Source organism: Parasteatoda tepidariorum, chromosome 7, assembly GCF_982258835.1.
Source record: "Parasteatoda tepidariorum strain Cologne lab strain chromosome 7, Ptep-v5.0, whole genome shotgun sequence".
Taxonomy (NCBI): Eukaryota; Metazoa; Arthropoda; class Arachnida; order Araneae; family Theridiidae; genus Parasteatoda; species Parasteatoda tepidariorum.
The window spans coordinates 46,773,737-46,800,732 of NC_141761.1; the positions used below are offsets into that span (position 1 = coordinate 46,773,737).

At 30.0% G+C, this 26,996-nt stretch overlaps 1 protein-coding gene across 1 annotated transcript in view; it reads left to right on the plus strand.

Moving 5' to 3' along the window:
* Window positions 1-26,996, plus strand: part of LOC147807118 (uncharacterized) — a 79,377-nt gene that overhangs the window by 28,724 nt on the left and 23,657 nt on the right. The window lies entirely within an intron of this gene.

Sequence of the window (26,996 nt, forward strand, 5' to 3'; positions counted from 1 at the left end):
TGGTAGTATGATCTTATTTGCATTCTTTTAGATTTCAGAACATTGCAATAGAAAAAAGAATTTTGAAAGGTAAACCGTAAATTTAAGCATTTCATTTTAGCACTTCATTTTAAAGTTGCTTTGGCATAATTCAACAAAAAAATAAAATTTAGCACAAAAAGTTTTGAGTAAAATCCAAACAAACAATTTATTGAGGATTTCGAGTAAACTCGAAGTAATTTTTTATCAGCAATTTAGAACATTTCCGTGAGCATACGATTCACTGAAATGTTGTTAGTTTCGAATATATTATAATCGAACCATAATTGATAAATAATTTATCATTTTTGATTTTACTGTAACTGTTCGAAAAAATTGAGACATTCTCCACAACGGAAGAAAATCTTTAATCTTAATTGCGAACGATTTGTAAGTCTGTATTTAGTTAGAAATAAAATAATACGTGTTTATCTCTTTACGTCTCTACCTTCATGTGACGTTTAGACACCGAAGATAGTTCTTTTTTATAGAACTGAAGCTAGATTTTGTCCGTCTCAGCGTATATCCTACCCTTTGATGGAAATTATACACTTTGAGGGATATTTCAAATATTTTTACTTAAATAAAATAAATAAATAAAAAATTATCTACAAAGAATTATAATTTCGTGGCAGGTAGTTTTGCCTTTTTACAAACTTTTATGATTTTCATCATAAATTATACATGATGATTGGACAACAAATATTGTGCAGACGAAAAAAAAGGGAGAAATATTGCAATTTATTAGCATGTAGAATAATCTTTTGAGAAAGAAACTCATCATAAGTTGGATCGATGATCTGTTGCAATTGTAATACTAATAAAGAATCCATGTAGAAAAATTCATAAATATATAAAATCTTCAAACTGCTGTTAAATAATTCATGGTATGTAACCAGAGTTATCGCAACAAATATCTAAATATACTAAACTTAGAAGGGTGATAAATTTTTATTGCTTATTCTTGCACGCCACTGAGTTACGTTGAGTGACTAAATCCCACACGGATCACGTGACTCACCAATTTTTATCCTTATTTGGCAAGTATTTCTTCTTTTTTCGCGTGAGGAAATAGCTTTATGTGAAGATTAACTAAAAGAAATATTAGCTCAGTTTCGCCACAAGTAGAGTAATCGCGGCAAACAACTTTTTATTTTTATCTCTTTGGCAATTATTCATGCTTGAACTTTGACTACCAGGTTGACGGTCATATAAAGCAAACAAAAATTAAGATAGCAGCATTTCCGTCTCGCCCCCCTTTTTTTGTTGTTGAATAAATCGTTTCTCTAAAGAATAGCCTTTTATTTCAACAACTCAATATAACATCAACACGTTTGTGCTATCTATAATCATAACTCTGTGATTAAATGGGTTGTAAAAACAAACAATATTCTTTTGCTATTTTATTCCACCTACTCTTTAACGAACTTTTAACTTCTTTTTTTTTTGTAAATAGAAGTAATTTTTTTAACGCTCTGTTACCAATTAATTTAAACGGAGTATAATATTTTAATGAGATGTTTTTGAAGTTCGCTATTTAAGAATATTTTAACAATTATTTATTTAAAGCACAATTTTTTTCGAAAAATGTAAATACTTTTTTATTAAAAATAAAACTTTCGTAAGACATTTTAGGTTTTAATGATTACATTTCTTTCAAACATTTGAAAATGCTTTTTAAAAAAAAGGGGAATAAGTTTATTGTAGGAATTGTATTGTAAGAATTTTTTTCTTCAGAATAAATAGAAAATCGCAAAAGGTTTAAATAATTATATTTTTTTTAGGTTACGTAAATAAAAATTGTGAGAAAACGTCCAACAGTTGCTAATTGGCAGAATTTTGTTAATAAAGTTTTGATTAGCAAATGAGGAACACTGGTAAAGGATTTGTTTTCCTGTTCTCAGTATTGTAACGTATCTGTACACAATCATAAAAAGATCAAAGTTTTATACTCATAAAAAGATTAAATTTTTAAGAGCCCAGATCACTGGGCTCATAAAAATTTGCAAGAACAAAGAACTTTTTGGAGATTTGAATTTTTTCACTAAGGTAAAAAAAGAGTTGCCAATTTGGCGATTTCTTAAAGTTAATTATCTTTTCAAAAAGGTTTTTCGAAGATCTGTTGCAAAGGAAAATAAGAAAAGTCACTATTTAAGTCCCTTACGCTTGAAGCTAAGCTATAATTTTAAACTCTACATGACAACTTGCTGTAAAGAATTATCTGAGGTTCAGAACGGACAAATAACTAAAATATTTTAAAAGTTATTAAACTTTTTTGAAAATTGCCAATTTGGCGACATTTTTTGCAACTAAAGGAAAATTATCAAAATCAATGCTTTATTCCCATTCTTTGCAGCATTTAAATGAGAACAGATAATGCAGCATTGGGAGTTAGTTTTCAAATATTAAAAAATTAGACCACGAACGTTTTATTTTCTCAAAATTGTGGCTTTTCTCGATATTGTCGTTTTGCACCATTTACAGAACAAACATAGAGGGCGGTGGCTAAAGGTAGGCTGAACTTAACTCAACAGTCATGAGTAACAGGTTAAAGGTAGGCTAACTTATAACACTTATGAAAACAGCATACTGTTCACAAAAAAAAGCATAAATTCATATGACGACAGAGGCCTTTGAAACAAAGCCTTAAGAGCGTAAATCTGTGTGAAATATATAACTTACAATTATAAATAGGACCCATGATGAAAAACAATAATCATGAAAAAAATTTCATGCGACTACAAGCCCATATACACCCATACATTGAAGTAGGAAATTCAATGCTGTATCAACGAAATGTAGCCACATTTATGCAAAATGTTAAAGGAAAATTTCAACAAAAGAGTGTGCATGTGTTAATAAAGCTATGGCACTTATTTGTCCGATGTGCTATAATTTAATACAAAACTCTATCCTTTGTACTTAATGTTTCAATTAAAATATTTATAATTAAAAAAATAGAAATTGTGTCTTCTATTTAATTTAAGTACTGTTTTGAAACCCCTTTTAATATTTTAAAACATAAACTTCCGGAATAATATTTGAGTATAGTTGAAAATATAACATAATAGTAATACTTTACATAATTAAATAAGATAAGAATTCCTGTTTAGATACATAGTGGGATACTCTGCATAACTTAATGCTATAGTGTAATTAAATTTAAACTAAATGCCAGGATTAATCTTTGTGAAATTTAAGTACATTCTATTTACATTTAATTGCACTTAATTAAAATAGATTAATTAAATTGTTCGAAATAATTAAAGTTTTATTAGTGAAGAATAAGTCATCGAGTGTTTCATTAACATCTCTTATTCCGAAATTCAATTTTAAACAATGATGACTTTTAAATAAATAGAAAATAACGGTTCGTCGTTTTAGAAGGATTTAATGCCAATCTTAAAATAAATAGAACTAGTGAAGTATATTTTAATTAACTGCAGCTTGAATCGAACAAAACAGCTTATTAGGATGGAATTATTCGTTGAAGTCGAGCATTTAAAGCCTGCCAAAAGACTCCGAGAACATTCGAACGATGAAGTTAATTACATTCCAAGCCAGTCAAAACAGAAATACATTAGACATTCGAATCTTTTAACAGCCTCAAGCGATCCAAGGAATAATTCTATTCTTCTAGCCGGTATTGATATCGTAGAACTCATTTGGCTTGTTGTTCTTTAATCTCTGGGTTTTAGAAATCCAATCCCTCTTTTCCATGGAAAACAAAACAAAGACTGCGCGCGCCACATAGCGGATTGGCAGGAAACATGAGATGGCGAGATCATCATAGGCGATTACTTCTCTGTCGATATCATTACAGTGTTTCCGCTCTGCCGGGTCACATAAAGAGGATTACTGTTTATCCTCTCCAGTCTTTCTCTCCAATGTCTTTTCCTCATCGATGACCTGTCACCATTGCTTCAAGGGACTGTCCACAAATAAATTTTCACCACATTAAACTGGATTTTATCATCTGTCTATCAGGATTTAAATACGTACTTCATTAAAAAATTATTAATGGTCCAGATCTAAAGATTTTGCAAAGTCTGATAGATATGTAAATGAAGGGCTAAATTTTAATACAGCAGTTGTATATAATACTTAAATACTGAATGTATAAGGATGTTAAAATTCATAAAATTGACGTTTTCAATTAGAGGGGAACTCGTCAAGAGGCTCTTCCGACTGTCGAAGGGGTGGAGACGAGGAGGGGAAATTCTAAATATGCTTTTAATCCTCTTTATTTAATTTTCACAAATAAACTGATGGCGGATATTAACTTTATTTGGCAGCATATTTCAAAATTTGTAAATAAAAGGCTGTCACATAATTTCAATTTGAGATCTAAACGCGTGTGCTATTTTAGATTCTTAATTAATTTTTGCGACAAAATTACGCCAATTCAATTCTGCAAGGAACAGTTTTTGATAAGTATTCAAATAGTATAACAGTTGCGTTCAGATTTAGAATTGTTGTTTTTAGATTTTTGATAATTATCTCAATTGTTATGCGATTAACATTAAAAGAATTTTTGTAGCGTCATCCAAATCGGGTTTCATCAGTTTAAACTGTATTAAAAAAGAAAAAAAATTGGACTTCAAAAACTCTACAAATTGTAGTTCTAAATAAAACGTGTAGTTCTAAATTATTTACACAAGACCACAAATCGCATCATTTTATTGCTTTAAAGTTTTGAGACAAAATTCAAAGAAGTTACAAAAATTATTTTCTACCTTTTTTGAAAAATATTGTGCTGTCTAATAATACCACATTCTCAAAAGTTTGTAAAATACAATAAAAATAAAATAAAAAATCTATATATATATATTAAAAAAAAGGCGCCAGGCATGGACAATGAAAATAGCATTTTATAAATTCTCAATATGTTAGCAATTATACAAGTTTTTTGACGACAACGGCAAAAACGAAAAATCAAATTTCTTTGCATGCTGCATCTCGCCTTCTTTGAGTATATAAGTGACGCTATTATGCAAGCTAAAACATTAGTTTTAATTTGAATTAACGATTTTAATATGAGAATTACGCTTCGTGCATAGGAAAGCTGGTTGAAAATGAAAATAAAATTCTGACACTGTAAAACGTGAAGTCTAAGTTCTCGTTTTGAACACCATTCTTGAACTAGTAAACTTTTGCCTTTCACTAAAATTTGTTCCATTTTCGCAAGCTGTACAATCAGTGTGGAAGTTGGCAAAGTTAGTTTATTATCACCGCGTACTTCTTACATGAGATTAATGAAAATAGTACAATAGATAACCTCACATTAAATTTTATTCAATTTATTAAAAAATTTAATGGCTAAAATAGCATTGTAGTTTTCATTCCAAATTTTTTAAAAACTATCAACATGAATACACAACAATTTACTGGTAGTGGGGTACAAAATATAACCATTTATGGGCAGTGAGCTACAACATACAGTGCTGGGTGAAAACATTAACGTAATACAGTAATACATAAAGGCGGGAAGTAGTTAGATTCTGTTTGGAAGCAATAAGAACGAGTTATAAATCTTTTGCTCCCGTTAAGATAATAAAAAAAATTAATGTAAATAAATTTGAACAAATATACTTATTTTATTTCATAACCGTCGTTGAACAGCCTACCCAATTTTGGGTTTAGAACTACCAATGTTCGACCCCGTAGCCTTTTTTGAACCCAATACAGAAGACAAGGGAACTGCTCAATCAAGTATTGAGAGAAGTTCGTCTTCGTGAAGGACTTTTTGCAGGAACTAACCCGCATTTGCGTTACACGGTAAGGGAAAACACTAACCTCCCATTGTTGACCTGGCGGCAAGGGACTCTAACAATTCATCCGTCTACCATTGAGGATATTTTACGTCAGCACTGTGGTTCTTTTCACCTTGCGAATTTTTTTTTCTCCTTCAAATTATTTGTACAATTTCATAAGTAATTACCTTTCACTGTTTACATTACATGAATAGAACATTCATCTTTTGAGAAAGGCTCTAAAGTAGATCAGTAACTTTCTTAAAAAATAATTGGTCACTTTTTTTCTTTTATATTTTTTGAAACATTTTCGGCAGTTCAGAGAAAAAAATTAAAAGGTTTTGGGGGTCATTCTTGGCCTACAGGACATAGGTCGTGCATATCTAACTGTAAATGTAATAAAAAAAAATTATAATAATAAAAATCCTACTTGCTGTTGAAACTACATTGATTGTGTACCAGCTATAAAAACTACAAGTGAATTAAATGAAAAAAAGAAATTCAAACGATTCAATTATAATAAGAACATTGATGAATACACATCGGTAGAATATGCTAATACGTAAAAACTTGAAAACAATCAGTACCATCAAGGGCAGACCTTAGAATCGAATTAGAATTACAAAGTTCTTTTGGATAACAAGGAATGTAAACAGCTTGAAATATTCTAATTTTAATCACCTCTAAAGAATTGTATTGTACTTAACTAAATTCCAACAAACTAGCTTTTTTTTTAGCAATAAACTATTCCTTTAGACTAGCTGTAACTCATCAGTAGCAATGGTTTATTTTTAGCTGTAGAATAAACTCTTATTCTATAGTATATAAATGTATAGTTATGTAAAAAATATCATAGAACCACATGTTTTATTACGTTGTAAATTAATCAGATTGTCCATCTGACTTTCATGCATAAGCGAATAAACGTCAAGCTCGAATAATCGTTGTTACTTAGTCTACTAAATTGCTTTGTCCTTGTATTTAAACGTGCTACTCAAACGAATCAACTAATCCAATAGTTTAACTATTTGACTAAAGATAGGAAATCTAAAAGAACAAGCAATTAGTGATTACTGCTTCTTTTTATGTTCTTACAGATCGTACCCTCTTTCTTTTTCCCCCCTGATGACTGCTACATTTCCTTTGAACAATACAACTCTGTTATCTCTCCAAAATCTGTTTTCTTATTCGTGATTTCGCTACAACTTAGCGATGTTACAACTAAAGGAGTTTTTGTAATAGCACGAAGAAAATTTTGAAATAATTAACTTTTAAATCTTTTAAAAAATTTTTTTGGAATTATAGTTTTGAAATAAAATTGTAGGTAGTCAATGTAAACTGTAAAAGTCGACGTTTGGGTTTGAGACGGGAGGATTTATTTTATTTATCAATTTTTATTAATTAATTAGAGTTAATTTTTTTATGAGCAACTGGCCAATTTCTACATTCTGGTGTTAAAAATTAAGAGAATTACCAGAAATGGTTAGTTATTTCCAGAACTAATGGACAGAATTCAACATTTAGCAGATACAATATTGTAGCTGTCGATTTGCACTTTGAATTTGCAATATAAAAAAAAAAAAAATGTTTTACAAAGTGTTAGCGCAATAATTAGTATAGTTATATAAGAATTTTCAAAAAAAAAAAAAAAAAAAAAAAAAAAAAAAAAAAGAAAGAAAGAAAGAAAGAGGAATTTTGCAATTTAGAATCATAATTGCCAAACTAATATATCTTATATACACAAGTCTGATTTTGTCATACGATAATATTTAAAATTTTACTTTTAAAATTATGAGTTATACGTTCAAATATAAATGTTACTCTGAGAATATTATTCTCAACTAGACTACAAAAGTTGGCACCTACATCATACGCACGCATAATCAAACGTAACATTGATCGGAGTCGGTAGGTATGAAATGGTGGTTACGGGTTCGAAAAATTAAATAGGTTAGTATGGGGGAATGGCCCCTTCTTAAAGGTAAACAGTTTTCACACTGTGGTTTTATTCCGGATATAAGAAATTTTAGAAGTTTTTATGCCAGTTCGTCCTCATCCAAATACATCAGCTTTCCATAAGCACCTCAGATAAATTCTTCAAGATTGAGATCTGGAGATCTGGCTGGCTAATCCATCGATTCTTCAGTTTCCAGAAAATTGCGACGACAATTCTCGGGCATGGGAAGGAAGGTATGGATCCCTAGTTCACTTGGTGAAAGAAAAGAAACTCCTTTATATAGATAAAATTAATTTATATCAGGGGTGGCCAACTTTTTGCCTACCATACGCCAATTTTTTTGAGTTATAATGCACCGTTTTTTCTGACCAGAGCACTTTTTTGTAGGTTCATGCTTCAGGCGTTGATGAAGAGAGATAAGGAAAGAATCTGAGGAAAGTTAAGCTAATTCAGCCCACAGTTAAGCTAATTCATTTAAGCCAGTTTAATGAAGCACCCCTCTTCAATGTTAGTAGTCAGAAATGATCTCATGAGGATGATCACCTCAGATAGGCTGATTGCTTTGTGACGAGGCTGATTGTTCTATAGCTGCCAAGGAGTGAAATGAACTCTGAACCTTCGTCGTCGACATTCAGAGCAGTGTTGTAGTGATAAAAAAAAATTCTGTCGAGAGGGAGGGTGGATTAGTAAAATTATCAAAGTTATTTTTTAATCAACGATTATCCAATCTCTCCCTAAGTCAATGTTTTTGATGGTTTTCCATTGATGGACCAACATAATCTTGATGGCAACCATCAATACTTCCATCATGAACCGTTATATTTTTTGATAGTAACCAACAGAAGTAGCCATCACACCAAAGAAGGGATTCGGTCTGATTTAAGATAGTCCAACATAAGATGAGCAACTTGTTTTGATGACTTGTTCATGTTAAACCATCAGAAATTTCCATCATAGTTTCTTAGAAATCAATTCTCGGAACGATCATGAATGACCATGATCCCAACACAGGAATTCGGACTGATTTATGATTGACCAATATTAAAAAAAACCAAACTGTTTTGATGGTATATTCGTGAGAACTAACAAGAATTCTCATTAAATCATCATGGAAATATACAGGGTGTTCCAAAATTCTCTTTACAACTTCAAAAATTCATAACTTCGAAAATAAACGAGGTATTTATATCCTGTCTTTTGCATGTATTACTGCAACCAATAAAGTTTTGTTTAGTACACTTCAACATGCGCACCATTGGTGGTCCAAAGCACTTCCAGTCTGTAATCAATTTCAAGCCAGGTTGTAAAGATAATTTTGGAACACCCTGTATAGTTGGAACCATCATGTACCATCACGGAATTTTGGTCCATGAGAATCAAACTTCTCTTGATCGTAAACCACCATAGTATTAAGGTATCATTTTTCATCATGGGTTTGTTGGCATATCAAAGACCATGAACGCATAGTGGAAAATGTTGGATGATGGTGGCCATCAAAATGATTTTTGGAACCATCAGGAATTTTGACCTCGATTTGATAATTTATATCCATGAGTTACCAAAGTTTTTTTCATTCTTTTTCTTAAGTTTTCTTTTTTTATTTTATAGTATTCTTTATAATGTTTCTCTCCAATCACCTAAAAACATTTCTAAATATTTTGAATTGCAATTTTAATTTTTACTTATTCTAATCATTTTACTATGTATAAGAGCATACAGATTTAGGGATTATTCTTTACAAAATGTTTTAAAAAATGTTCATACTGAGTTATTGTTTTCTTCTTTATCAACCACTACTCCTAGAAACAGCTATAAAAGAATAACATTCTTTGAAAAAGCTGTAATAAGTTACCATGGTGTTAGTGAAACAAAGTTAATGAACAAACAAATAAATTTAATGAAATCTGAAGCGAGGTAATAACTTTCCGAAGTATTAGAATTGACTGTTGTTCAATATGCAATCATTCTTTGATGTACATTTGGCGCATGCTCCAAGATTTAACCGCCTCTGATTTATTGAATCATTAAACGAACCCTTTTTGGTCGTACTAAGTTCATACATGGGTGTCATGGTGGTTGGAATTACTTTACTTAAACACAATTTATAAAATATTATTTCGAATTCTACGTATCTTCGAAGCTTATCAACTTATTATAATATAATCTAAAAGATCAGTATGGTTCTTTGCTGCGGTGGCTGAGAGCAGACATACGACTGGAACGGTGAAAAAGCGTTGGTGACTGAGAGATGACATACCACCGCAAAGGTTTAACCCTTTGCGGTGGTATGTCTACTCTCAGGGCGATGAAATGCAACCCTGTATGTCTACTCTGAGGGCGATAAAATGCAACCCTGTATGTCTACTCTCAGGGCGATAAAATGCAACCCTGTATGTCTAGTCTCAGGGCGATAAAATGCAACCCTGTATGTCTAGTCTCAGGGCGATAAAATGCAACCCTGTATGTCTACTCTGAGGGCGATAAAATGCAACCCTGTATGTCTACTCTGAGGGCGATAAAATGCAACCACGTATGTCTACTCTCAGGGTGATAAAATGCAACCCTGTATGTCTACTCTCAGGGCAATAAAATGCAACCCTGTATGTCTACTCTCAGGGCAATAAAATGCAACCCTGTATGTCTACTCTGAGAGCGATAAAATGCAACCCTGTATGTCTACTCTCAAGGCGATAAAATGCAACCCTGTCTCTGATTCTTTTATTTCTCATTAGCTAGGCCCTGCTTACATATAATACGCAATAACCAGCATTCGTATGCAGAGAATAATACAATATTCAAAATTTTATCAGTGTTTTTTTAATCACGTTAGGTCACAAAGTGACCTTGTGATTATCTTTCTGAACCACGCGATGTCAGTCAGCATTATCCCACAGGGAATAACGAATCCTACAAGGTATTGGACACACATTCAAAAGCTTTAGTTAACGAAACTCCAGCATTAAGCAATATTGATTGACATCTATTTGAAATTAAAACGAGTTTCGGCAATCCATCTCTCCATCTGGTGATTAAGAAAATGACATCTTCCCGTGCCTCGACATCTTCAAGATCAAGAGATCACAAAGCAGATCTAATCCCTTCCTCCATTTTCATTTCCCCTTGGTGATCGGCTGTAACTAATTACAGGGCGGCCAGTCCATAGATTCGACAACCAAAAGTTGGCCATGGCCATCACTTCATCGAAAAGGACTCCTCTCTGGACTAAAAGGGAAGTTGAAATGGGATTTCTAAAGGGATTCCGGAAACTTCTCTTTTAATGAGTTACTAATTAAACAGGGTTTTGAATGTGACGTATTCAAATGAGATTTTTGATTGGTTGTTTAATTTCCATTAAGAAGATTATCCTCGATTAAGTGATTTTTTATTTAATTTCTAACTCAATTTTATTAAAATAATTTAATTATGTATGACATGACATGATAAATTCTTTATGTGAAATAATTGTTTATTTTGGAATGGTGTTTTGCTTATTTTAAAGTTATTAACGTATTTACATTTCTCAAGCGAATCAACGTAGCTCACATTTATTATTTCGCAGAATAAACAGAATAACTCCCTTAAGGAATAATATTTTAATTCTTTTTCCTCTGTTGGATTTTATGTGTGAGGAAAAATTCAATTAGAATTTAGTAGCCAGACATGGAATGAATAAAGCGAAAACATTATTTTTTGTTTAAAAGAAAATATGTATATAAGCGTAGATTTAATTTTTTCCTAACATGACTTTTAACCATAAGTTTTTTTTTTTCATTATTCTTTATTTATTTTTTTGCATCAAATTTATTTAAAATTACTTACAGGTTCAACCTTTTAGATTTTAAGTAAAAATAATCTACATTTTATTTTTTAATATTTGGGTTTTTTTTGCTTTCCTTCTTAATTTTTAAAATTCAAACATATTTCTTGTGAAATTTAAAAATATTTCTTATAATCTTCAAGCCTAGCAAAATGAAAGGAGAAAAAAAAAAGTGTTCTAAGCTAAAAACTAAGGAGCAATACAAAATTAAAAGCGAAATTTCTTAACCAATGTCTTCAGTCAGCTAAATGTGATGAAAATAGTTTTAATTTATTAATTTATCAATTCTCCCTCTCACTAATGTATCCATTAGACCACATGCAAATTCGCAGTTTCTCTAATTCACTGATTGATTGATTCGCTTTCTTCTTTTCTTTCTTGTTTTCTTTTTCTTTTTTATATTTACAGTTCACTAGTTACACCACGAACCAGTCATATAGTTACAGTTGCTATAGTGACGCGAGACTATATTAATCCTTATAACTACAATCCTTAATAATACTGCCAAGTATTTTTGTCACATGTCTACTACCTATCTTAAAAAGAATTTTTTTCCCTCGAAAAATAACTAAAATAAAAAATGAAAAAAAAAAAAAAAACTCTGGAAAGGATGTTTTATTTATATTTTTTTAGGACTCTATTTCTGACAAACTATCTCTGACAACTACTTTTTTTTCTCGGTTTCAAAAAAATATAATTATTTGAGAAGTTATAAGTTTTAATAAATTGGTAGCGAATTAAATAGTAAAATTTGTAGAATAAGGATAATTAATCCTACGCTTTAAAAATGTAACAGCGAGATTACTGTTATAAAATAGCATTTCATATGGTACTTTGAATTTTCGATATGATGGTGGGAAAATTACTTAAAACGAAAAATACTAAACTAAAAGTAACTTAAATTTCCTTACCCATTGGAATATATATTTTTTACGAAGCGGAGCAAGTTTGCTTCGCTGTAAAATTAAAGAATTCAATTTAGCTTATTTTTATCATTTCAAACAATCCAGTTTTTCGAATATAATTAAAAAATTAGATCTCAAACGCTTTTCATTTTCACAAAATTGTAGCTTTTCTCCGTATTGACGTTTTTCGCCATTTGCACTATTATCATAGAGGGCGCTGGGTGAAAATAGGCGAAACCTAACAGCTGTGAATAACAGCAAACGAGCTCGCAACAGTTACAAAAATAGGCAAAACCTAGCAGTTGTGAATAACTGCAACGAACTCGCTACAGTTACAAAAATAGGCAAAACCTAGCAGTTGTGAATAACTGCAACGAACTCGCAACAGTTACAAAAATAGGTAAAACCTAACAGTTGTGAATAACTGCAACGAACTCGCAACAGTTACAAAAATAGGCAAAACCTAACAGTTGTGAATAACTGCAACGAACTCGCAACAGTTACAAAAATAGGCAAAATCTAACAGTTGTGAATAACTGCAACGAACTCGCAGCAGTTACGAAAATAGCATATTATTCTCTAAAGAGCTTTATTTCATGTTTCTTTGTAGAACAGAACTTAGCAGAAATTTCTGAATAATTAATTTCATTAAAGTAATTGCTTATAAAAGAGATTTTAGTACATTACACAAAATCAGTAGTGAGACAACCTCTCTTGTGAATTAATAGTCGAAACAGAGTAAAGACAAAATAGAACGGAGGAAAGAAAGAAAAAAAATTCGAACCCGACTTAAAAAATATTTTTTTTTTGTCTAATTTGTTTAGCAAAGTCTCATTAGCGTCATTTCGTGTACCAGGTATAATTTATTCCATTTTGTGCAACTGATCCAAGTGTTCTTTCTTCTTAATGGAAATAAAAAAAAAATCAGAATAAAATTATAATCCTAGCTATTCTTCTTCGTTCCCAGAACCTCAATTCAATTTAAACTAAAAAAACGAAATGGGTTGTTTCCTAACAACATTTTCCTTGCTTCCTTCATTAATTCTCTCGTTCGTAAAAAGAATACTGAGAAGACCCCTGGAGAGGACCAATGACAAACACAACTCCGAAGTGTAAATTAATTTAAAAGCTAGTTGGGATCATTAAAAGTGAAATGAGGTAATTCAATTTGACGTCTCATTAATTCAAACAAGAAAATTCAATATGGCGAAGGTGTTTTGTTTTTCTTTCTTAAAGACTTTTCTTGTAAACTTTATAATGAATAAAATTTAATTTTCAGCTGTAAATTCATTCGAAGCACGCGTTCACTTGCTTGTGGATTCATAGTTAGCTCAAGATTTTAATAATGCCTTTTATAAAGCTTCTTTTGGTCTGTTTTTTTTTGGGGGGGGGGAGGAGGATGAAGACCCTTGTTAATATTCCTTTATTGATACTGTTATTATTAATTTATTTTTAAAAATGTCTAGCGCGAAGTAAAATACAGTATTGCAATTCACTACTTGCTATACATATAAAAAATAAATAAGTAAAAACAAATAAATTAATTAAAATTCGAAAAGTAAGAAATGATTTTGTTTCGAAAGTAATTCTTTGATTATTATGCATAACTATGTTAATCATTAGTTAATTTAATGCATTTCGGCTGCTTAAATTTTTTCGTGGGTACGAACCCCACCGACCGAAGACTCCCCCGTGTAGTAAAAGTGACTGATGCATGTTAAATCTGTCGAGACGCAAAAGTCTTCCATGTTCCCATAACAAATGAAGACCTCTGGGGGTACTGGATTGGAGATCGATCGTTCTCTGATTCAGGTCAAAGTTACAATCTGTGGATGAATGAATGGATGTATGAATGGGTACACCCTATAAACGGGTGTGACGTATGGTGTGGCAAAAGTCGAATTCTTGGCCATAGATCGCGCCACTGAAAAGCAAGAAACGCGCTTTCTGCCTTAAATTTGCTCGGTTTCTCCATTGTGCCTTCCATTTGCACGGTAAATTTGCAAGGCTTACCCGTGTGGCAAGTGGCATTAGAAACAAAAACAACAACATGTTAGTTTATTCAAATTTTTCTCGCCCATGCTAATTCAAGATTAATGTGAGTTATTGTGCCTTGTCGATATTTCAATTGTAATGAAAAAAAAAATCAAAATTTTGGTTTGGAATATAAAGTTTAATGGTACAAAAGCTAGAAGCGGTTATACTGCGCTAAATCAGTGGTTCTTGGTTCTTTTGATATTCCATACTCAAACTAGAAATAATGTTTGTTGTAAAATTAAACGTCAAGGAAAAAATTCCAGGGTAAAAATTTAGACGTACAGCTCATGCCTATCTAAAAAAAGAAATTTTAGTTGTCAGGGGAGGTTAACAGCTTGTCTCTTAAAACGGCTATTTTGGAATAAGTCATGCATCGAATTGATTCTTCTAGCAGCAAACTTAGCCAGCACAGTTTTTTGAATTAAAAATCTTGTTTAGTAAGGGAAAAAGAGAGCTGTCATAGTAGTGTGGTTAAGGTATTGGCTGCTTGAAGCCCACACAGTTTTAGATAGATGGGTACATAAAGTAAAGACGTTCGATATGCCGTGGGAATCACATTGCCGTTTTTTATGAAATCGTGGAGTCTTAACCTCCATGATTTCTTTGGACCACAACTGGGCGTAGCATGACAAGCAGTGTACTGTAGTGGGAATGCTTTAATTTAATGAAAAGGTACTTTATTTTATTTAATAACCGTCGTTGAACAGCAGACCCAATTTTTGGGTTTACGACTACTAACGTTCAACTCCGTAGCCTTGTAATATTGAATCCAATCCTCAAGACAAGGGAACTCCTGGATCGAGTATTGGGAGAAATTTAGGACTTTTTGATGGAACTAACCCGCATTTGCTTTACATGGAGAGGAAGACCACGAGAACCTCCCACGGTTAGCCTGACAGCAAGGGGACTCTAACCCATGATCCGTCTACCACTGAGGATGTTTCACGTCAGCCCTGTGGTCAGTGCAAGCCGGATGCGGATTCCGTATCGACTGGGATTCGAATCCGGTCGCCTCAGTGGAAGGCTAACGCTCTATCGCCTCAGCCATCGCGGCTCAATGAAATGGTATTGTTATTAACTTTTTTTAAAAGTTATTTATTTACAAGTGCGAATACTTTGGAAGAGTCGTGGTGGCTCATGGGATAGAGCCTTCCAATGAGATGAACCGGGTTCGAATCCCAGTGATGGCTGGTTCACACGAATTCCGCACCCTACTCGCATCGACCACAGTGCGGACTTAAAATATCCTCAGTGGTAGATGGATCATGGGTTAGAGTCTCCTTGCGGTCAGGCTAACAGTGGGAGGATTTCGTCGCCATGTAAGGCAAATGCGGGTTAGTTCCATAGTAAATATCTCCCAATACTTGATCCATGAGTTCCTTTATTTTTTGGATTGGGTTCAAAACTACAAGGCTACGGAATTGAACATTAGTAGCTGGAAACCTCAAAAGTCGGGTCGGCTGTTCAACGGCTGTTATAAAATACTTTGGGAACAGTAAAGAACTTTATAGTGTATAATTAAGAACCTTAATTTTGGGGAACAAAATCTTGATTCATTCCAATGCCCGATTCAATCAAATTATGATGCTACTTACAAGTTCACAAGAGAAATTCCGAAAGTAATACGTAAGTCTTTCTTTTCAGAAATACAAATATCGTTGATTTTTCTAAAATATTTGTAAATTTTTAAAAGGTTAATTATTTGTCAATTTTTTTATAAAACCGAAAAATCGATCGATGCAATTTTGTAAATGTTGTGCTGGGACAGTTTTTGTATATCCATATCCTTAGAGCTCGTCACCACGCACTTGACAAAGCGTCCGTCCTCATTTTTCACAATGTCCTTAGATCTTCATTTTCTACCACATCGTCAGATTTTCATCGTCCACCTCGAATCTATATTTTTTCACCTCATTTTTCATCTCCACTCTCCTGTTACATGATTAAATCATTAACGTATTTACATTCCTGAAACTAATCAGCGTAACATCTCATTTATTATGCTTCTCTCAATTAATTAAACTTCTTTGGTTACTTTCGCTTTGTGTCAGGTAAACAGATCAAGTAATCATCACCTATTCCCTAAATTGAAAGAACATAAGACAGGAAAGTGATTCAGATCTTTGACAAGTAAAAGTTGACGCTGGGACATGGCGGGAAGCTAGTATGACATGGGCATACAAAAACTGTCACAGCATCTATAAAAATGCCTAGACCGATTTGGCTATTATGATGGAAAATAGACAAACGTTCAATTTTTAAAATGATGTGAGTAAACTGGTGTTTGTATTTCTAAAAAAAAAATATTTATAGGTGACCTTAGTTTTGTATTAATATGCCAATCCTTCAAGGAAACGTTAACTCTCAAAAATGTTTTCTATATGAGAATTTCTTGCACAGTTGGAGAAAAAATGTTTTAAGCATTGTTTCTTAGTTTTTAAATAACCATAGGATTTTTAAAATTATACTTTTTCTATCAGTTAAGACCTTGATATAGTTTTAAAAAAATAAATGACTATATGGTACTTAAAAAAAGGTGAGATTTTTTTGGAGAAATGATTCTTAACTTAATTTAATTTAGTCACTTACATTTAATATGTTTAAGCATATTGCAGATGAATTAATTTTAAGAAATGAAACAAGCTTTATTTAAACATGGCAAATTGAGAATAAAATCTTTTAGAAGAAAAAAAAAAAAATAAGGAGAAAAAAACTGGAAATAAGTATTTTCTCTCAATACATAATTATTTTTCTTTCGAAACTGTGTTTCCCTAAGGAATTTATTAAACTTCGCCAGATAATTGCAAAGAATTCTTTTGATGCATTTTCACAAAAAGGGAGAGAAAATTTTGTACTTTAATTGGAGCGAGTTTTTTTCTATTTTTCTTTACATCTTCATTGTATTTTCATAATATAAACAAAAAACTGGATGAAATCATTTTTAAACAAGATATATATTTTTATTTTAGATATTGATACTTTTTTAAATGAATTTTATTCTTGGAATTGTAAATTGTTTTTCTTCTTCTTTCAATTAAATTTTCTTCTTTGTCTATAAAGAATAAAGAAATAAAGTTCATTTTGATTTTTCTTATTCCCTTATAACTTTTTTCTTTTACTTTTTAGTTTTGTTATTGCAATCTGGATGTTAAATTTAGCGTACTCTCTGAAATGAATTATTTTATTTTAAAACAAAATTAATTTATGTTATTTTAAAACAAAACTAAAACTGAATATTTTTTGTCATTTGCTTTTTCTCCTCCGTTCCGCATTACCTTTCAATTCATTTATGAAATAAAAAATAAATTAAGTTAATTTAATGAATTAAAAAATAAAGTTAATTTAATAAATCGTTGATTAAAATTAAAAGATTAAATGTAAAGAATTTAAAACAATGTATATACACATTTAAATACTGTTGTTAACTTAGAGAATTTTCAGTTATAAAGTAATTATATCATTTTATTATAATATAATATATATATTATTAATAAATATATTACTAACTATAATCCATAGATGATAATAATATATTTATTATCATTTTTTGTAGTTGTCTTTATTCGTAACACAAGTAAAATGTCTAAAAATATGAATAATATTTTAAAGTAAGAGAATATCAGTAGTTTCACTTTAAAAAAAATTTAAAAATTTATGTGCTTAACGAATTGAAATATAAAATGTAAATATAGTTAAAAACTGTAAATACTTAAGTCGTAAGTTAAATTAATAGTTAAAGATAAATATTGAAATCTTTAATGAAATACTTTAAAGTATATTGCAAGGATGTTACAACGTAAGCGATTTTTGAGAGAATATTAGTAGTTTCATTAGAAAAAAAAATTTAAAAACTTATATGCTTAACGAATTGAAATATAAAATGTAAATATAGTTAAAAACTGTAAATAGTTAAGTCGTAAATTAAATTAATAGTTAAAGATAAATATTGAAATCTTAAGAAAATAATAACGACGTCTATAAAAATAGTTTCAAAATAGAAATAATTAAGCATATGCTTTATAAAATTAAATGAAAGGTTCTTTAAAAAAAGTATTATTGCCTTAGAAAAATTAAATACCCAATTGTGAAAAATAACTACTATGTTTCAAGCATTGAAATATATTTCTTATTTTGTAGAGTATTTTTAATATTTTTCCTAAAAAATCTCTGCAACTTCAGAAGTTTGTATTGCATATTTATGTTTTTCCAACCTCCTAGTTGGGTATTATATTTGTCACACAATAACAACGGCAAAGAATTTTTTTTCTTGGGCCTGGGAGAAGAAAACTTGAGATGAAAATTTAAATTCACCGACTTTACCATAAGCAAGAAAAATATTTTTATTATTCCTAAAAAAAAAAAAAAAAAAAATAGAAGGTTCAGCTATTTATACTGAATTTTTATTCCAGCAACAGCGTAATGATACGCCTCGCGTCAAGCTGATTTCATTTCTAAGTTCACTCCTTCTTTTATGTATATATATTTTGTTTAATTTATTTTTCAACTTAAGTTCTGTCGCCTAGCTAGAGAAATAATCCTGTTCGCCTTATCGAAAAGAGGCAAGTTTATTTGCATATTTTCTTTTCCTTTCATTTTTTCCTTTCATTTTTTCCTATATCTTATTTCCTTTTTTTTCTTTGGATAAAATAGATGAGCGAGAGAGAGAGAGTAATACATTCTAATGTAAAATATTTTTTCAAGGTGCTATTTTTTTAAAATTATATTTACGAATAATTTTGCCCAAATAAAATTATCAAGTTAGATTAAAAAAATAAGTAATTATTATTAAGTAAGTGATATGAAATAAAACGCAGGCAACATTCAAAAAAAAATTATAGTTATGAAATTTATATTTATAAATTTACAATTAGAATTATTATAATAATAAATTTATAATTAGAATTATTATAATAATAAATTTATAATGCTAATTATTATTATAATAATACATTTATAATGTGAATTATTATTATAATAATAAATTTATAATTAAAAAAATTATAATTAAAAAATTACATTTACGAATAATTTTAGGAAATAAAATTATTGAGTTAAATTAAAATAAGAAGTAATTATAATTCAGTAAGTGATATGAAATAAAACGCAAGCAACATTCAAAAAAAAATTATAATTATGAAGTTTGTATTTATAAATTTATAATTAGAATTATTATAATAATAAATTTATAATTTGAACTATTATTATAATAATACATTTATAATGAGAATTATCATAATAATAAATTTATAATGAGAATTATTATAATAATAAATTCATAATTAGAATTATTATTATTATAATAAATTTATAATGAGAATTATTATTATAACAATAAATTTATAATTAGAATTATTATTATAACAATAAATTTATAATTAAAAAAATTATGAGTGAAAAATTACATTTAAGAATAATTTTAGGAAATGAAATTATTGAGTGAAATTAAAATAAGAAGTAATTATAATTGAGTTAGTGATATGAAATAAAACACAGGCAACATTGAAAAATTTATAATGACACTGGGAAACAAATTTTTTGTTGAATTTATGCAAATACCAAATTCGAACCCAATATTGCCAAATTCGGGTGTGGGGATATGAAATCTGAAATTAATTTGGCTACTAAAGCTACAATTTTTATTTTTTAAACCGCCTTTTTAAGTCTATTTTTCGTCAAAATGTGCAAGTTTAAAAACGTTACACATAACATAAGGTCGTAAATGTTGCGACTAACTTCTAGGAAAGTTAGGGCACATCATCAGGATTGAAATTGCATAAAAAACCATGCTCGGAAACGTTATCATACGCGGTTACAGCCGCTTCCCTTTCATGACCTGTTAAAAAACACACGAAGAAACAGTTCATAATGGAAAAGCGTTCCTAGTGGTGTATGCCGGCGTTTCTGGGCATGTTTTTTTTAATTTTTAAATCTTGATGATATACCTTAACTCTCCTAGAATCTTGTCGCCACATTTATGTGATCCTCTGTTATATATTTTATTTTATATCCGTCGTTGAACAGCTGACCCAATTTTGGGTTTACGACATCTAATGTTCAACTCCGTAGCCTTGTAATTTTGAACCAATCCAGATTACAAGGAAACTCCTTACCCCCAGAGGTATTGATTTGTTAAGGGAACATGGAGGACTTTGCGACTCGACAGATTTAACGTGCATCAGTCACCATTTACTACACGGTGAGTCTTCGACCGTCCTGGGATCGAGCCCACGAACTCTTGGACATGGGCCCAACGCCCTACCAACCAGGCTATCCCGGCCCCATCTGTTAGATATAACGTTTTTAAATTTGTACATTTCGACAGAAAGCCTTTGACGACAGCCTTTTATTTACATGTTTTGAAATGCACTACCAAATAAAGTTGATATCCACCATCATCAGTTTATTTGGGAAAATTAAATAAAGAGGATTAAAATCATATTTAGAATTTTCCCTTCCCATCTCCACCCCATCGATAGTTGAATTCAGTCGGGAAAGGAAGGGCCTCTTCTTAAATACTGGCTTGAATTTTTTAATCTTTTCCGTACGGTGAAATTATAATTGCCAATCGAATTACCAATAAATAGTTTAAAAAATTGTCATCCTTGAGCAAAAACAACAGCAGTTTCATTATTTTCAGTCATCAACATTGTAACAATTGATGATGGCACAAGTGTATTTGGAATGCTTTTTTTGCGTGAGTTTCAGCCATTCGGAATAATTCATGTCGTCATTTAAAAATGAGTAGAAAAGCGTGTCTGTTTCCAGGCAATACAAACACAAACTTTCATTACGGAAATATTGGATTCACCTCCCTTCGAAATCCCAGTTTTTCAAAATAATAATACATTAACATAACTAGCTGAAATGTGTATCAATAACTTTATAAATAACTATTCAATTTTAATAAAGGAGCATTATAATATGAATGTTGTGAAATGGAGAAACGAAAAAAAAAAAATTATATCATTTTTATAAAGGGATTTATTGGGAAATAAGGTCAAGCAGAAAGAAAAAAATAAAGAATTTTGTTCTAAATATTTGAAAAATCTGTCAAATTGTATACATGTTAATACAGTGTTATGATTTAGTGTAGCGGTTCTATACCTTTTGAACCAATGGACATTATCAATAAGCTCTTATGGCCACATGTCTGTTAATTAATGTAATTTAGGAAAAGAAATGTATTAACAGAATTTTAGCTTGGTAACAAAACTTTTTAATTTTGCTTGTTCGCATTTTCTTAATTGAAATAAAAAAGTAGAGAACAATAATTCTTTTAGTTGGTTATAATGCTTGAAGTAAAGTAAAGTAAAATAAAAAGCAAATTTAAGTGAAGTAAAAAAAAAGCAAATTTAAGTAAAGTAAAATAACAAGTTAAGTAAAATAAAAATTAAAGTAAAGTAAAGTAAAATAAGAAGTAAAGTAAAGTAAAATAAAAAGTAAAGTAAAGTAAAGTAAAATAAGAAGTAAAGTAAAGTAAAATAAAAAGTAAAGTAAAGTAAAATAAAAAGTAAAGTAAAGTAAAATAAAAAGTAAAGTAAAATAAAAATAAAGTAAAGTAAAATAAAAAATAAAGTAAAGTAAAGTAAAATAAAAAATAAAGTAAAGTAAAGTAAAATAAAAAGTAAAGTCAAAAAAAAGTAAAGTAAAAAAAAGTAAAGTAAAAAAAAAGTAAAGTAAAATAAAAAGTAAAGTGAAATAAAAAGTAAAGTAAAGTAAAGTAAAGTAAAGTAAAGTAAAGTAAGGTAAAGTAAAGTAAAGTAAAAAGTAAAGTAAATAAATAGAAGAATAAAATTACTTTTATTAATAAAAGGATGATTATGATTTCAAATTGAATGCCTAATTTAAAATTTCGACACAGCTAGCGACCTCTGGAAAAAGAGAGAGTTATTCCATAATAATGCAAATTGAAGAAAAGCCACCGTTTCTTAAAAACGTAAAGCGCGTAAGATAACTCTTTTTAATATTTAAATAGGTACTCCCTCATTGCATGATCTGGGCTCATAAGAATTTGCAAAACAAAGAATTTTTTGGAAATTTGACTTTTTTTATTATTAAGATCAAGGTCTTAAAGTAAGGCCCTTCGTTGAAAAATTATCTGGGCTTTAGAAAGGACAAATAACTTAAATATTTTAAAAACTGCCAATTTGGCGACATTTTCCCACCTGGATGAAAATTATTAAAGTCATTCCTTATTCTCAGTTTTTATAAATTTTTATAAACCCAGCTGCGGAGTAAGTTTTTAAATATTAAAAAATTAGACCACAGATGATTTTCATTTTCACAAAACTGTGGTTTTTTTTCCATATTGATTTTTTTGCGCTATTTTCAGAATAAAAATGCACAGCGTTGGCTTTAAGATAGGCTAAACTTGTCCTAACAGTCATGAGTAACTGTAACAAACTCACAGCAGTTATGAAAATAGCATATTATTCGCATAAAAGCATCATTTTATAGGACGAAGCAGCTTTCGAAAAGCACCCTTAAATCTATGAAATAAATAAAATACAATTTATTTATTATTTACACTATTCGTCAATTAAATATTATCTGAAAGTTAATATAATACAGTTCACATTTTTTATAACGACCTCTATTATTGTTTCATTTTTTTCAATCTTCCTTTATTTCTCACCTTTTTTTTAAACTGTTTTGTTCTGTAGCCATATATATAACCATAAAAATTTGTTATTAAATAATTATACTAAAAAGATGATTAAGGAAAATAAGAAAATTGAGAATTCAGACTAGGGGTAAGAGAAAGTTTTTAACTTTATTTATTTTCTAAAGCATTTTTTACTTACTTTTGAAGCATTTATTTTTATTACATTAATGATCTTAAAATTTTTTTTGGAAAAGAACAGGATAATAATTTTTTCCTCACCTAATTTATCATATACAGTCGTACACAACGTAGCATACAAACATTATATTACTTAACAAAAATAAAGTTTAAAAGAAAATGCTTTAAATTTTCACTAAATAAATTTCTTTTTTGCTATTCAAAGCATGGTTTTCAATGTAAATAAGTATTTTTTGACTAAAGTGTGAAATTGCGATGACTTACGTCACTTAATTCTGCTAATGCGCGAAAGGCACATGAGGCCACAAACAAGGCAAACCAGTTCAGTGCTTTTTCCTTGGGGGCCGTTCAAAAAGTACGTACACAAAAATGGAGAAATTTTAAACCCCTCCCCCCCTTCGTACATTACTGTACATAAGGTCTTACTCCCCCCCCCCTTAGAGTACGTACATTTTATTAGTCTACCCCCCTTTTTCATAAAAATTAAAATAATTATGTTTTAAATAAAATTAAATATTTACTTAAGGAGGGTGTAGGATTAAGTCAAATTTAAATTTGGTGTATGTTTATAAAGTACGTACTTTGTATAATACCTCCCCCCTCCCCATCGTACAAAACCGTACATAATAGCAAATCCCCTCCCCCCCCCTTCGGGATGTACGTACTTTTTGAACGGCCCCTTGGCACTCCTCCACCTCGGGAATCCGAAAGCATTTCTTTCTTTTAGGATCATTTGGCTCCAGGTTAGTTTTAGCCGCCCTCTCTTCCTCTTACCATCCGGGCCCTTTCAGCTCTATTTGTGTTGGGTTTAATGACGTCACTCTGAGAATGTGTCCAACCCACTTTCACCTGTGTTTTTCAACTATTGCTGTGGTGTGTTTAACTGTTAGTTCGTTTATATAATTAGGGAGTTAGATATTTAATTTTGCTAGCAAATTTTTAAGATTTTTCTAAAACATTTTGTTTGATACGTGTCAGGTTCATTTTCTCGTTATTTTGCCAGGTGCTGCTGTCAAATAAAGAAGGACTCCTCTTACTGTTGAGTTGAAAATTTGCAGCGGCTGTTGTCTGATCTCCATATTTTATTGAGTGTCTTAAACATGAATTGCGCTTTATTAATTCTTTTAACGATATCTTTATTTGACGCATCCTCGGTCATTATGTTAAATAGCTAAGGATCTGTGTCAAACCTAACGAACTAAAATAAACCATTGAGTTAGTTAATGGCGGTCATTATTGACGTCACTACAGGATTGACGTCATATTCCTTTAAATAATCAGTTAACATTGTTTTCCTCTTCGACCTCTTCATATTTTTTCAAACATGATCTTCGCAAAACGAACTTTAATGATGATGATTAATAGGAGGAAAAAAACTTACCTAGACTGGAAGTAAAGTTGCAAGAGGTCTTCCTCTCTCGGCCAAACTCAACTGTAGAAGGGGTGGGAAATTTCTAAATATACCTTTAATCATTTTTATTTAGTTTTCACACATAAGCTGACGATGAATATTTACTCCATTTGTTAGTGTCGTCCAATACATGCAATATACAAGGCCGTTACTCTAACACAATTTGAGATATAATGCATGCGGTATTTTAGATTTTCTATTAATTTTTTTGTGACAAAATTATGCCAATACAATTCTGAAAGGAACAGTTTTGGATGAGTAGTTAAATAGTATAACAGTTGCCTGTTTTTAGATTTTTGATAAGTATCTTTGTTTTCATGCAAATTAACTTTTAAATTTTTTTTTAACGTGTTACAAATTGGTTTTCATCAGTTTAAACTGTTATAAAATTAGATTTTAAAATATCTAAAAACTGAGAATCGCGTGTTTTTTAATTATTTATTGAAAACCACGAATCGCATAATTTTATTATTTTTGAGAAAATTTTATTAAAATTATGAGAAAAAAAAATTCTTAGAATTTCTAAAAAATATCAAGCGCTATTTCTCCTAATCTAACAAAGCGAACTCTTTATTTTCTATATTTTTTAAAGCGTTATTCTATCTAGCATATAATGCTATGTAATCAGAAATTTGTTAATCGAAAAAAAAAAAAAATACCGAGAAAATACAAATTAAAAATTTAACATAAAATACAAATTGGAGAGGGTAGAGGCTTTTTAACATATACTATTACTGTACTATATACTATTTTGCTGGATAGGAATCACCCATACTTTAAAGTAGAAAAGTAGCTTGAATGTTTAAAAAGAATTTAGACATTTAAAAAATTTTACTACTTAGATAAAAATTACTAAAAATCAATGAATAATTTTCAAATATTAAAAATTATACGAAAACGCTTTTCATTTTTACAAAACTGTGATTTTTTTAATATTTTGAGACCCTTTTATAACTATCATGGATGGTGTTGGCTACGGAAAGGATAAATGTAACAGTTCTGAATAACTGTTACGAATTCACAAGATATAAAAAAATAGCAAATTATTCGTTAAAAAACGTCATTAGGTTACGCGTTATTAGTTAAGTGTTATTTAAAGTGTTCTGACAATAGAACCTTTGATCAATGAATAGCCTGTCATTTTAAACATCATAATGCAGAAGAAAAGACATTCATACGCAGGAGACGAAACATTCATACAAGCAAAAAAGAAATTTTAAATGAAATTTTATTTTATTTTTTACTTACTTATAAAATTTAAGTACACAGAAAAGTTTTAGTATTTTTTGTGAAAAAAGAAAACTCTTCAAGCTTCATTAAACGGAATAAACACTTCGCTCTTGTGACATGAAAACCTCAAATAAAATAACACGTGTTTAACACAATTATTTATTGTCAAGTAAACACCCATTTAGTTGATAAATGTGTTGTGTCATTTCTTTGATGTATAATATTTGCATTAAAAGGAATTAAAATGAATTTATCAGCACGATTTTTAACTTCAATAAAATGGATTCGACATTTATTATTTTTTTTCTTTTTTTTTCTCTGATCAATCATTTTTTTTTAAAGGATTGTTTACATTCATGGAAAATATTAAAATCTGTTCAATAGGAACTAGTCCTCCCATTTCTTAATCCTTCCTTTTTCTATTTTAATAATTTGTAAGCAAGCTATTTTAATAATTTGTTTTAGAGTTTTTTTTTTTTGGTAAATATTTTATCTTGATTACACCCTTCGGACATAACTTATGGTTTCTTGCACCTCTTTGCACCAACCACTCTGGACCAAGACTACTCTTTAGCTTGTTTCCAATTGAACCTTTCTCTTTTCATACCTGATCCATTAGCTCCCTTGTCTTCTGGAATAGGTTCAAAATTAGAAGGCTGCGGAGTTGAAAATTGGTTGTCGTAAACTTAAAAGTTCAAAATGTAGAAAAACAAAGAAAAATTATAGACATATGAAGAAAAAAAAAAGGGGGGGGGGGATAATAAGTAAAAAAGATAACAAACAACAGTTTAAAAAAAAAAATTGTGAAATTCTATTTAAAAAACCGGAAAAAAAAAGATATAATCTTTTCATCAGCCCACACGATTATATTCGCAAAACAGAGTGCTTTCTGATATTGTATCAATAAAGCCAAATCAAAATATATTAATACAATAGTGTGAGGAGCACTCAAAAATTTTTTGTATTAAAATTACAACAAATAAAATAGAACACAAAAAGTAAAAATAACATGTAAAAACAGAAAAGAAAAAACAGTATAAAAATGGACTATAAAGCGAGCAGCGA